Source organism: Ornithorhynchus anatinus, chromosome 5 (genome assembly GCF_004115215.2).
Source record: "Ornithorhynchus anatinus isolate Pmale09 chromosome 5, mOrnAna1.pri.v4, whole genome shotgun sequence".
NCBI classification, from domain to species: domain Eukaryota; kingdom Metazoa; phylum Chordata; class Mammalia; order Monotremata; family Ornithorhynchidae; genus Ornithorhynchus; species Ornithorhynchus anatinus.
Window position 1 is genome coordinate 66875151 of NC_041732.1, and position 13650 is coordinate 66888800.

Consider the following 13650-nt stretch of genomic DNA (forward strand, 5'->3'; position numbering starts at 1 on the left):
AGGCTGACAGAATCCTGCCCTACTGAAATCACATCTCCTCCTAGAGACCTTTCCTAGTTTACTCCTAACTTCCCTAACTGCTAATATAGCACTTCCACACCACCTAGACATCGTATGTACATCTTTACACTCTAGGGCTCACAACTTGACTCTGTAATTGATTTTCAAGACAATCTCCCCGGTAGATGGTGAACTCCTTGAGGGCAGGGATCATCTCTACCAACTCCATTGTCCTTTCACAAATGTCCAGTACCCCACAAATAGTAAGTGCTCAGAAAATACATTGATTGATTGGTCATTAAAGGATAAAGATCCTGCCCCCTCTTCTCAGAACCACTGGGAAAGGACCCTACCCTTGACTAAGGGACTCAAGACTCTTCCTCAGCACCTTTCTTCCCTTCCCTCCTAGATCTGCATAGCAGGAGGGTCTGAGGACCTGGACCAGAGCTGAAAAGCCATCAGGAAGGAGGCCAAACACCCACCCAACACACACCCTCCCCACATCAACACCTGTCTCTTCCAGGATAGGACAAAACAGGAAGATCACAGCTTCACCAGCTTATTGTCTCCCCTATCCATGAGGGGTCCTCAAAGGAGAGACCAACTGGTTGCCTGCCATGTCTTTGAGTCTGAGCAAGAGATAAATGTAGTTGTAGAGAAGAAAGAGATTCCTGAAGAATCTGGGGGGTTCTGTGCTCTCATCTGAAGGCAGAGGGATGGATCAGATGACTTCTCAAGCACTCTCGATATTTACAAATTTCCCCACTACTCTCCGGAATAGTTCTGGCTCTGGCTCTTTTCTCAGCAGCCTAGGATCAGTGAGAAGGAGGGAAGGAAGGAATGGGGGTGGGAGGGGTGGGGGTGTGTGTTGGGAGCCTCAGCGCCATCAGGCCTCACGACCATCTTTTGGCAGAATGGTCTCAGCTTAGGGTGGTGGGAGCAGTCAGACTGAGCAGGGAGGTGGGGGATCAGATACTGTGGTGGTACTCAGTCACCTTCCCCACTCTGCTGAATTCACCTGAAACGCCAACACAGTTCAGGAAGCTGACACCTCCAGCCTAGGATGGCCAGAGGAGAAGACATTTACCAGTAAAAATGGTTTATGATGCCATTAGTCAGAGAAACTGCTTGGGGCTTTCTCCTGTGGAAAATTCCCCAAGAGAGACCAGTCGCCAGCCAGGGGACCCAAGAGATGCCCACAGGCAAGCTGGTGGCCACACCTGGAGCCAGGACTCTCAGCATTCAGTTCAGGAGGCAGGAGCCCTGGAGACTGTGGGGAGAGGCAGAGAGGAAGGGTTGCTTCCCCCCTCCTCTCAGCCCCCTTGCTCAAGAAGCAATTATTTGAACAGATCCCAAAAAGATGTTCCTTAGCTCCAGGACCTGACCTCTGCCAACTCATCCAAGAACTCCCAGTCAGAGAAGGGAAACAGAGAAACCATCTCTCATGTCTCAGACTAATTAACCCACATGAGCCTCAAGGTAGGCTGGACACTGAAAGATAGTGTGGACTCTTCACTCCCATACAGGGTTGGTTTCATCCTGTAGAGAGGCAGGGGGTGTTCCAGGTGACCTCTTGAGGTTCCTCCAAGCTCTATTATTCTGGGTGAGGTAGGGAAAGAGACTGTTCTCAGCCCCACTGATAGCCAAGGGCGGGGAGTGTTAAGTGTGGTGGAATTCAGATTTCACAACCTTCCCAAATCTGACAAACATTTCTCAAAGAGTCACTCTGGTTCCTCTCCCCATCCCAGCAAGAGTTGGAGATGGAGAAATTGAGGCACCAGACAGTACCATCACAACCTAAAGCCCAAACCTCCAGTACTTATCTTATAGGCATTCCCCTTCACCCTCAAAACAGGAGGCTTTGTAGATTGAAACTGAGGATGTTGTCACCACCAAATCCAGCCTTGCACCACGATGGGGTTTGGAAAGAAGCCAGGGCTGGGAGTAGGGCAGCAGGCTGGATACCAGGATACCTAGGTATTCCCCACTGCCCCCTTCTTGTTAGCCACACCTCTGTGGAGCCCAGTGCCCTCATTTAGCATGGGGATGTGGTTAACCAATCTCACAACCTTGTTCTGTGAGCCAACAAAGTATGATAAAAAAATATAGTATTTGTTAAGCCCTTACTATATAGGAAGCACCGTACTAAGCCTGGGATGGAAACAAGATAAGCAGGTCAGATACAGAATTTTTCCCAGATGGGGCTCACAGTCTAGCGAGGAAAGGAGAACAAGTATCTTATTTCTATTTTATAGTTGAGGAAACTGAGGTGCAGAGAAGTTAAGTGACTGGCCAAAGGTCCCACAGCAGGCAAGTGGAGGAGCAGGGATTGAAACCCAGGTGTCTTAACTTTCAGCCATGCTGCTTCTCTACAGAGTCCCTTAGTTAGAAAGCGGTTCATATCTGCTCCTTCAGCCTGGCAGAACATTTTCACTCTCTTCATTGCCCTCCAAATCACCCCTTCCCCAGGCTCCTCTCAGCTCCCTGGCCTAAGATCTTAGCGTTATTCTGCAATAGGCCTCCTCCGACACCAGATTCCACAAGAATTTACATTTCTCTCAGACCCGATGTCCATTTTCCATTAGACTAGCTGCCTGATTCCATTAGCCCTGCTGCCCGGGTTCGCTTAGCTTCCAGGCAGTGGGGCCATGGCAGGCAGGCAGGGAGGGTGGGGATTTTCCTGCCACCCAGCTTGATTCCCCACCATCAAGGGCCGGAGAGGAATGAAGAATGGGGCCTGAAGCAGGTGGTGTGTGGTGGGACCAATTATAAATTGAGGAACTTGGCTACATGGTGCCAGAAAATCCCCTGCATGTCAATTCTAAACCGCCTGCTCACTAGTCACGGTAGTGCCAGTGGGAATAAAACATTTACTATGGAGGTGAAGGCAGGTTGGCTCGTGCTGTCTGACTGCACTACCTGTCTGCCTGCCTACCTGTCTGCTGAGGGTGCAATGGAATTGTATGGGGAATTGTATGAGGCTGGTCCGTGCTCCCTCCCCACTTCCCATCATGCCTGACTGCTGGGGAGCCTGGAGAAGGGACCGTTTAGGCTTGGGCAACCCACCCTCTTACCCTCTCACTCCCTCTGGGCCAGGCTATCTTGTCCAGGGGTCCATGGGCGAGGCAAAAGAGGAAGATATCGAGGGCACATAATCCTGGCCAAGCCTGAGGACAGGGGAAAAGAGGACCCAGCTGAGGGAATTTCATGAGGCTGTTTTAGTATCTGATATGGAGGGACTCCCCTGTATCCCAATCGGGCTCTTGAACTAGAGAGAAGTCCAGCCTGGGCCACTGTGCTTCACAAAGGCCATAGAGAAATCAGAGAGGACCTGGGGAGAAGCAGCAGAAACAGTGGAATAGCTGGCAATGGATCCTCTGAGGAAAGGGAAGAGGAATGGTATCTCTCATGATGACACTGACCTGTGCTCTCCATATCCACAGAGGAACAACAAGAGGAAATGGACTTAAACTGCAGCAAGAGAGCATTTGGTAAGACAAAGAAGAATGTCTTGACTCTCAGGGGGACAGAACATTAGAACAGGCTTGCAAGAAAGACTGTAGCATCTCACTCCCTGAAAACCTTAGAAAAAATGAATAGATGGTCATTGGCTAGATTGCAATCTCGATATTAATAATGATAATAATAGTAACCGTGGTATTTGTTAAGCACTTACTATGTGCCAAGGCCCTGTTCTAAGCGCTGGGGTGGATACAAGCAAATCAGGTTGGACGCAGTCTCTGTCCCACGAGGGGCTCGAAGTCTCAATTTCCATTTTACAGATGAGGTAACTGAGGCTCAGAGAAGTGAAGTGACTTGCCCAAGGTCACACAGCAGGCAAGTGGAGGAGTGATTGATCCTGGCTACTTACCCTATCGAACTCTCCCAAGTGCTTAGTGTAGTGCTCTGTACACATTGAGCACTCAATAAATACCATTGATTAATTGACTGATTGACTTGAAATGGCTTAGCTACTCACCAACCTGGAGGCAAGTCCTGAATCTGATGATCGGCTGGGGTCTTTTCCAACTCTAGGATTCTAGGTATTCCCAGCTGGGGCCAGGGCTGGTTAGCCAAGTGACTGCCCTCAGGTCAAGGGGCTCTCGTGACCCAGATACAGGGGCCAAGGAGTTGTGACAGAGACCTAGCTGCCAGTGTCCAGAGATGGGCCCAGGGCCCTGGGAATGAACCCCGCTCTCCCTCGCCCAGGCAGCAGGCAACCGGCTTAAACTGACTCTCCCGTATTGCTGCATCGCTCATCCCTTTATGGGCCGGCCTGCGTTTCCTTTACAACTGGGCTATAAAGGCTGGCTGGAAGCTGAAACAGAGTGCCTGGTGATTTGAAAACCGATTGGAAATGGGGGCTGGGGGGGGAGCAGGGGGACATTTCAAGGCTCTGGCTGTTTGTCAATTCAGAGGAGGGAGCCAGCGGAGTGCTTAGAAGTGTGGCTTTATCAGGTTCCTTTTCAAGCCTCCTCAGAACTGTGGATTTCCCCGCCGCCCACTTCTCCCTCCCCCCACCCCCTTTGCCTCACTGGTGCTATTATTCTCCTGGAAGCCCGAATTAAACCAGAAGCTCACAGGACAGCCGGCCGGGGAAGAGACAAGCGGCGTGGCAGACACCTTGAGGAGGAGCCCAGGATGGATCCAGGGGAGGAAGAGCCACCGGTGTTTTACAAGCACAGTCTGCTGACAGGAATAATCCACTTACTCTTTCAGGCTGGGAAACAAAAAAAAAAAAAAAAAAAGGAAATTGATTCATATTAAAATAATGTCAAGGGCCGATAAGACAAAGCCAGCAGGAAACAGCCCTCTGACACACAATAGACTCTGATCCCATTCACATGACAGCACCTTTTATCGGTATATCTCCAAGAACTTCACAAGTGGTGTTAATTAGCGTAAGGGAATCTTTGTCAGGAGTCCCAGCTTCAGTGGTCAGAACGTGGGGGGCGGTAGGAGGGAGGCAGGGAACAGGCGGTAAACCGAGCCCCGACAACAAAGATACAACCCAAGACAAAGTGTCACCAATGTCAAGTCCCATTACTTGAGAAGCCACCCCACGTCCCACAATCAGTCAATCAATAGTATTATTGAGACCTTGACTGTACCAAGTACTTGGGAGAGTGCAGTACGAAAAAGACAGCAGACCCAATCCACCGCCCCGAGGAGGAGGAGGTGGTACAGCAGTAGCATGGCCTAATGGAAAGAGCGTGGGCCTGGGAGTCAGAGGACCTGGGTTCTAATCCTGTCTTCACCACTTACCTACTGTGTGACCTTGGGTAGGGTCTCTGTGCCTCAAGTTCCTCAACTGTAAAATGGGGATCAAGTCCTACTATTCCCTCCTACTTACATCGTGAGGAAGGGCCTGGGTGGAAACTAATAACCGTGTATCTACCTCAATGCTTGGCACATAGTAAACACTTAGATACAATAATAATATAATGTTAATGTAACAGGCCACCAATTAGGAGCTAATAGTGAGCGTGCCTTCTGTCCAGTCATGCATGTCCCTTTGCAGTCCATTAGTTCTGCTGGCTTTCACTATCTGAGTTCCTAACCTATTATTTCTACCACGCTAATATTCTCTTAAACACAGGGTTTTGCTTGGCTGGTCAGGGCCATACAGCCAGGTGGTCTAAACGCCCACACTGGATCTGCTAGAACATCCACCCCATGCAGGGAGAGTGAGGGGGAAGGCGAAGAGAGGCAGAGAAGAGCCAGGCCATCATGCCCCAATCCAGGTACCGTCTTCATCTTTGCTCACACTTCATAAGTGGCACGTATCCCAGTTTTACCTGGAAGGGCACAGGGGTGAACTGGCAGATCAGTCTCAACCAAAGAGGGAGCAGAAGCCCCCAGAAATGAATGCCCGGTGTCTCTGAACACCTGTTGCAATGTCTGCCTCAACTTTCCTTCCACTCCTGCACACCTGGCTCCCTCTTTCTGCTCCCAGCTCCTTCTCAACACATTTCTCTTGTTCTCTGGGAGAGAAACCCTCACCACCAATGGGTTATCTTTGGAAACTGCGGTAGGGTCTGCCTCAATTCAGAAGGCGGGACTCCTGGGTACCTGCCGCAAAACCTGAAGGCGGTTTTATCTCTGTAAAAAATGATTCCCACCCAGTGCCCAGGTTAGGATAAGGCAGAAAAACTAGACCAATCTGAGCAATAAAAGTACAGCAATATTGGACCGCAGATTCTGATCTTTGCTCAGTGGAAAGAGCACGGGCTTTGGAGTCAGGGCTCATGAGTTCGAATCCCAGCTCTGCCATTTGTCGGCTGTGTGACTGTGGGCAAGTCACTTAACTTCTCTGTGCCTCAGTTCCCTCATCTGTAAAATGGGGATTAAGACTGTGAGCCCCACGTGGGACAACCTGATTCCCCTATGTCTACCCCAGCGCTTAGAACAGTGCTCGGCACCTAGTAAGCGCTTAAATACCAACATTATTATTATTATCTTCCTTCTTCCAAAAAACTCAATAATTTTCACTGGCACCATCACATTTTGTCTTCTCCATATCCCTGATTGGAGGGAGAAGGAGAGAAGGAAGGGGAAGGACACTGAGGCAGAATGGCCAAAACCCAGGCCATTGGAAGTGTTTCCCACCTGCTCCCTCCCACCAAGCAGGGATGCATGTCATTAGCTCTCCTGGCTCCAGGCATAAACTCAGTTATTCAACTAAAGAAAGAAATGTCAACCTCAATCTTAGCCCCAAGGTCCAGCACACAGGTCTGATAAACATCGTACACCCAGCTCTCCTAGAACGTGGAGCCGGGGTTCTTGCCAAACTCCAGAAGGAGTTTTCTCCAGGTGGTGCCTCCCAAGGGCAGAGAGGCGATGAAGAACTATGAGCATGAGAGGCCTGAAGATGTACAGGTCCATCAGAACTGGCCCTTGCCCACTACCTGATTTTTCTGAGATTGGGTCTAATCTCTTATGGGCTTTGAATTTCACAAGGGATCCAGAAGGGATCCAGAAAGGATGAAGCCAGTTGAGGGGTTCTGTTCCTCAGGATCTCCTAGTAAACAATTAAGTCACTGATCTCTAGCCATAGGAAGGTAGATCACAATACCTACTTCCTTCATAAGGAGGAGGACTTAACTGGCCTACAGAGTCAACCAACCAGCTAGAAATAAGATCCAGGACAATAGCACACAGTCTAAGGGGCTGGGTGGCCTCTCCCGAGACTAAGGTCTGCACTAGCAAACCGTCCATATAATTCAGGCTCCCAGTATACCTTTTGACTTCAAATTTCCAGATCCTCAAAGTCGAAAACCCCCAATCCTTTTCCATTTGAGTTCCAAGTCCCCAAATCCAGTTCCACCCTTAGGCACCATCCCAGTCCCCAGACTCAAGGAAACAGACGCAGGTTTCTTCCTGTGATGGGAACAGCGATCTGTTCGGCAATTATTCCCCCTCTATTAAAGAGTTTTGGCAAAGTACATGGAGTCCCGGGGCCAGCTTGGGCTTCTGCTGCCTGACGGCAGATGGCAGGGAGCAGGAGTGTCTGCCCCTTCATGTCTCTCTCCTCTCCCACCAAGCAGAGATGACTTGCCATGGAGAATAAAGGAACCAGGTGTCAAAAGCCACAGCCATCTGCAGGGTCCCTACTCCTGGTGGGGGAGGGTCTCCTCCCCAAGCCACTCACCGGGGCTCAGCTTCCTTCCAGGGCTCTCTGCTCCTCTGGGTCACAAGAGAAGAGACCCCAAATTCCTTTTCCTTTCCAGGATGCAGGGTGGTTTGGGGATTTGGGCTTGAAATAGCACTTAACTAGCGGCAGAGAAGGCATCTCTGCTTTTCCAGAGGATATGCGTCTATGTTTGTGAGACAGTCAGAGAGAGATGTATGTGTGTGGCATATGGCAATTGTGGCATATGCATGTGGGATGTGTATGTGCATAACCACACAGAGGGTATAGTCATAGGTGACCACAGCCAGAACCTCCAAGCCCAGAAGTTTGAACTCTGCTGAGTGACCTTGGGTAAGTCACTTCACTTCTCTGGGCCTCATTTGCCTCATCTGTAAAATAGGGAGGGAGATCGTGAGCCCCACGTGGAATAGGGGCTATATTCTATTGGATTTGCTTGTACCCACCCCAGTGTTTAATACAGTGCCTGGCATATAGTAAGCGCTTAACAATTACCCCAATTATTATTAAGATAGGAGAGTTTCAACCAGATGGAATTTTAGCTGGGGGAACAGCAGAGTGAGGTGGTGAGAGTCCAGATCATAACTTTCATCAACACCATTACCAGACCCAAATGGGACCAAGCTAGGCCCTCCCTGGGCATGTATGAGGTATGAAGCTGCATTAACATGTAAACCAACCCACTCCAGCAGCCCCAAATCAACTTTCCATTACACTCGCAAAACACACCCCAATCAAACTTCACCTACCTAAATTCATTGTCAGCTCTCTGGTTCATTCATTCAATCGTATTTACTGAGCGCTTACTGTGTGCGGAGCACTGTACTAAGAGTTTAGGAATAAACAGTGACATTCCCTTCCTGCTCCCAACCTTCCTCTACTAGCAAGGTTTTTTTGGGGAGTGGGGGATTAATGATATTTCTTAAGCACTTACTACGTGCCAGGCACTGTGTTAAGCACCGGGGTAGAAACGAGCTAATCAGGTTGGACACAATCCTTGTCCCACATAGGACTCGCAGTCTCAATCCCCATTTCCCAGATGAGGGAACTGAGATGCAGAGAAGTTAAGTGAATTGTTCAAAGTCATTCAGCTGACAATGACAGAGCTGGGATTAGAAACCAGGTTCTCTGATTCAGGCCCATGCTCTTTCCGCTAGGCCATGCTGCTTTCTGGCATCCGCTCCCCCAAGTCTTGGGATGGAACATGGAGGTGTCAGACTGGGGTCCCCTGACAGGATTGGTCAGCAAGGACCCTCAAATCTTAAATTCTAACTCTAAAGGCTGCCCTCTTTCATCCCCTCTGGCTCGAAAGACCTGTGGGGATTCAACTGCTTCTTCCCATGGGCCTGGGAGTCAGGGGATCTGAGCTCTGAACCTGGCTCCACCACTCGTCTGCTGTGTGACCTAGGGCAAGTCATTTTGCTTCTCTGTGCCGCAGTTAGCTCATTTGTAAAATGGGGACTAAGACTGTGTACCCCATGTGGAACACAGCCTGTGTCCAATCCGATTAGCTAGGTCTTAGTACGGTGCCTGGCACATAGTAAGCGCTTAACAAATACTATAACGAAAGACGCAGAGAAAAAAAAACTAACTGGTCCCTCTGCAGCCCCGGGAAGGCGAGTTAAATTGCTGCCGGCAGCCGGTGAGTCAGCTCTTCCTCGCTGGGTCATTCTACCCCAACCGCTCTCCCCCTCAGACTCTGCACTCCTCCCCACCCCGCCAGCCAGGGGAAGCCTCAGCCAGCCTCCTGACTATGGGTGGCAAGATAGATTTCTGCTCCATCCTGCCTGGCAGACACATAAGTGCCCCAAATTTACCAGCTCAGTAACTGTTCCTGATCGACTCCCATGTCTCCGGGGGCAGTCTCCGGGCGGTCAAGAACACTTAGTGAGCTGGTAAATTGGGGGGCACTATGTGTTTGCCAGGCATAGGTGGACAGATAGACAAGACAGCTAATGCAGGATGGAGCGGAACTCTACCTTGTCATCCACCGTCTCTATCAGTCCCTGCAAAGCAACTCAACTGGTCTCCTGCCACTACATCCTCCTGGTCAGTCAGTCACAGTTACTGGAGACTTACTGTGTGCAGAACACTGTACACTAAGCACATGGGAGAGTACAATATAACAATAAAGAGACACATTCCCTACCCACAGTGAGCTTATAGTGCAGAGGACTGGAACCTCCATTCCAAGATCCCCAGATCTGGTTGTCCCCATCCAGGCTCCAAGCTGTGGGAGGCGGTTTCCACCCTGGACCAAACCGTCGAAGCCAATGTCCGAGGCCCAAAGCTTGGTGGTCGGTGGCTCAGGCCCGCTGAAGGCCTGCAGCCCACTTGGCCGGCTCTGAAGAGCAGTTAGTCACCTCCGCACAATAAGGGCCAAGGAACCAGCAGGGCTAGAAAGGATTTAATTTCTGGCACAGGGGGAATCGTGAAAGCTCTCCAGTCTCCAGTGAAATGAGGAAGCCACGTGGCACACGGCAGAGACGGCTCCCTGCAGGCCATGGAAACCTGAGAGACGGGAACCGGGAGGGGGGGGACTCAGGGTTGTCAGGTCTGGGCCAGTGTTCCCGACCACGTACCTCCAGAGAGCAAACCAGCCCGGTTAGTTCTGCATCAGCCTCCTTTAACCATAACCCTGACTACTTGTTTTATTTTGCTGTCTGTCTCCCCCTTTTAGACTGTGAGCCCATTGTTGGGCAGGGATTGTCTCTTATCTGTTGCCGAACTGTACATTCCAAGCGCTTAATACAGTGCTCTGCACACAGTAAGCACTCAATAAATACGATTGAATCAATGAATGAACGAACCCAAGACCTGGGAGCCCGAGTGTCTTTGGGGATCAAAGTTAGGAAGTGCTGTCGGGTGGAGGCAGCTGGGCCAGGCCTGTTCTGGGGAGATAACATCCAGGTCTGTCTGAGACGCACGAGAGGAAGCTGGGTCGGACTACCTCTGCACGGTGGGCTGGGCAAATTCCCATTATGCCAGGTTCTTGGCCGTTGGTTCGGGGTGGGATTCCAAGAGGCGGGGCTTCCCAGAATTAGAGAGGCAGCGTGGCTCAGTGGAAAGAGCCCCGACTTGGGAGTCATAGGTCATGGGTTCTAATCCCGGCTCCGGCACTTGTCAGTTGTGTGACTTTGGACGAGTCACTTAACTTCTCTGCGCCTCAGTTATCTGTAAAATGAGGATGAAGACTGTGAGCTCCATATGGGACAACCTGATCACTTTGTATCCCCCCAGCACTTAGAACAGTGCTTCACACATAGTAAGCGCTTAACGACCATCATCATTATTATTATTATTATTATTATTAATTATCCGTGTCTGTTTTGCATCACTAGGTGGCAGGGCTGAGGTGGATTTGATGTCCAGCTGAAGCTCATCTGCCCCAACACCTTACAGAGCGGGACCCGGGCCGGTCTAACCCCGAGCTGCATTGATTTAACCCTCTCTGACGTGGCTTAGCCATTTGTCTCACAGCCGATAATTCATTATTGGCCTGATAGAAACGTGGTCCCGGAGCTGGGCAATCGGCTCCAATATCTCAAGAGTGTCCTCCAAGTGGGGTTTGCTTCTGCCGAGAATTTCCACACACTTCCTTGGGAAAAAACCAGTGGAACCCCTTGATGCCCTGCTTCCAGCCCGGCCTGAGGTAAGCTTCCCTCACCTCTCTCCACTCTAAAGTCTGCCAGGATCCTGATGAATTTGAGGCAGGGTTGGGACACCTGAAATCTACCGGCTCTGACAGGCTTCAGAAGCTGGTTTGCTTATCTTCAAGACCTAATTTCCTCTGACTCCCAGGCAGTTAACAATAATAATAATAATTATGGTATTTGTTAAGCGATTTACTCTGTGCAGAGCACTGTTCTAAGCGCTGGGGTGGATATAGGGTAATCAGATTATCCCACGTGGGGCTCACATTTTTTAATCCCCATTTTTACAGATGAGGTAACAGTCCCAGAGAAGTTAAGTGACTTGCCCAAGGTCACACAGCAGACAAGTGGCGGAGTCAGAATTAGAACCCAAGACCTCTGACTCCCAAGCCCGTGCTCTTTCCACTAAGCCACCTTGCTTCTCTGGCAGATTCCCATCTAATTTCCCAGATGGGGAATATGAGGCACATAAGGGTTAAACAGCCTGGTAAGCAGAATGGCCTAGTGGAAAGAACCAGGGCCTGAGAGTCAGAGGCTTTGGGTTCTAATCCCGGTTCTGCACTTGTCTGCTGTGTGACCGCAGGAAAGTCACTACTTAACTTCTCTGTTCCTCAGTTTCTTCATCTGTAAAGTGGGGATCCTGTACCTGTTTTCCCTCTGCCTTACTTGTGAACCCCACATGGGACAGGAACTGGGTCCAACCTGATTAGCTTGTATCTACTCCAGTGCTTAGTCAGTACTTGGCACATCACAAGTGCTTAACAAATATCACAACTCTTAGTATTCAACATCATAAGCACTTAACAAATATCACAACTCTTGTTATTCAACATCATAAGCACTTAACAAATATCACGGCTATTATTACTCAGCAATCTGCCGCAGACCATGCAACAAACAAGTCCTGAGTCCTAATTCTCGGTTCCACAACCTCTACCAACTCATGAAAATGATGGAACTGTGAGCCCATTGAGGGCAGGGAATCTGTTTGTCAAAAATGCTGTATTATACCCTCCCAAGCACTTAGTACAGTGCTCTGCACATAGTAAGCACTCAATAAATACGATTGACTGGTTGATGGAACAGACACACTGGTTGAGTAGGGAATGGCTTCAAGGTGACAGAGAGTCGGGGTCACGGGCTCTCCCCCAGGGAAGCAGAAGGAAAGCGGGAAACTCCAAGCTTACCCGCCCACAAAATTGTTCACTGACTTGCCCTCCCCCATGACAGTACATAAGTATCAAAGTGAATGAAATCAGACTAAAATCTTTCCTGCTTTTCCAGTCAAGAAGAGTTACTCCTCTTGGGCAAAGACGAAGAGGCTATTTCCTAATATATCTCCATTAAACGAAGAATTAAGTGTAAGGGGCCTGTCTAAGATCTCTGAGTAGGAATGGAATGAAGGCTAGTGTTTTTCTAACACAATCCTAAGCAATTCATCCTACTTTTAAGACAGAAAACTGATACCTAGATATCCTGAAGGTAGAAAAAAATGAACACCTTGCCCCAATTTCAACCACTGGAGAAGATGAATGTTTGGACTTTCTTTTTTTTGCCCTTCTCCCCTGAAATATTTCCTTTGGAAAACATACCTACAGGGATGTTTCTATTTTGGTCTATCAGTGTTCTATTCATTTTATCTGACAAACCCCCCCTATTCCTCAGTGCCTCCAATTCTAGGTCTCTGAGATTTGTTTTGACAAGCTTTGAGATGCCTCCTCCTTTCTCTAGCGGGCAGTGTGTTGAGAGGGGACGAGATGTGAGCTGACAAACTCTCCTTTGAGAACGTTTGGGCCCTAGAACAGTGGGCAGGACCCATTGAGCATCCTCAGGGGTGAACCCTTCCAAGGGCTTCTGGCCTCTGCTGAAAATGGACATTGGGGTCTTCCAAATGCCCAGTCAAATGCCACTCACCGTACCTGGAATGTCTTTTCTCCTCTTTTCACCACTATATCATTTCTCTCCCTCCCACAGGAACCCTTCCCAGATTAATTTAATCAGACTGCTCACCCATCTCTACCCATCCCTAGCACTCATGTTTGACTATAAACTGAACCCGTTTCTGTCCCCTGTTATAAAGTTTCTTTTTCTCTCTGTTTCTCTTTCCCGGTTACAACTGGGGATTTGTATCTGTCCTACCCCTTTTAGACTATAAACACCACTTGAAGGCATAAACCATGTCTTGCTCTTCCTCTGCAGCTACCCACAGCACCTACAATAGGCCTTGCATTACCTGATGGACTTCATGACCATCTGAATGGGTGAATGGATCTAGTTCAATTTCCCTCTCTTTGCACCCTTAGCAAACCCAACCTGCTCCCATGAACCTGCAATCAGAAATCCATC

The 13650-nt window shown here is 49.4% G+C and overlaps 1 protein-coding gene across 3 annotated transcripts in view; it reads right to left on the reverse strand.

Moving 5' to 3' along the window:
• The window catches only part of DISP3 (dispatched RND transporter family member 3), a 57470-nt gene that overhangs the window by 39126 nt on the left and 4694 nt on the right, over nt 1-13650 (reverse strand). Inside the window, exon 2 of one of the 3 annotated variants that reach the window (XM_029066702.2) lies at nt 4712-4720. The gene's annotated coding sequence lies outside the window, so the exon portion shown is untranslated. Of the gene's footprint in view, nt 1-4581; nt 4721-13650 lie in introns of all 3 variants that reach the window. The other 2 variants (XM_029066700.2, XM_029066698.2) reach the window with 2 other exon arrangements.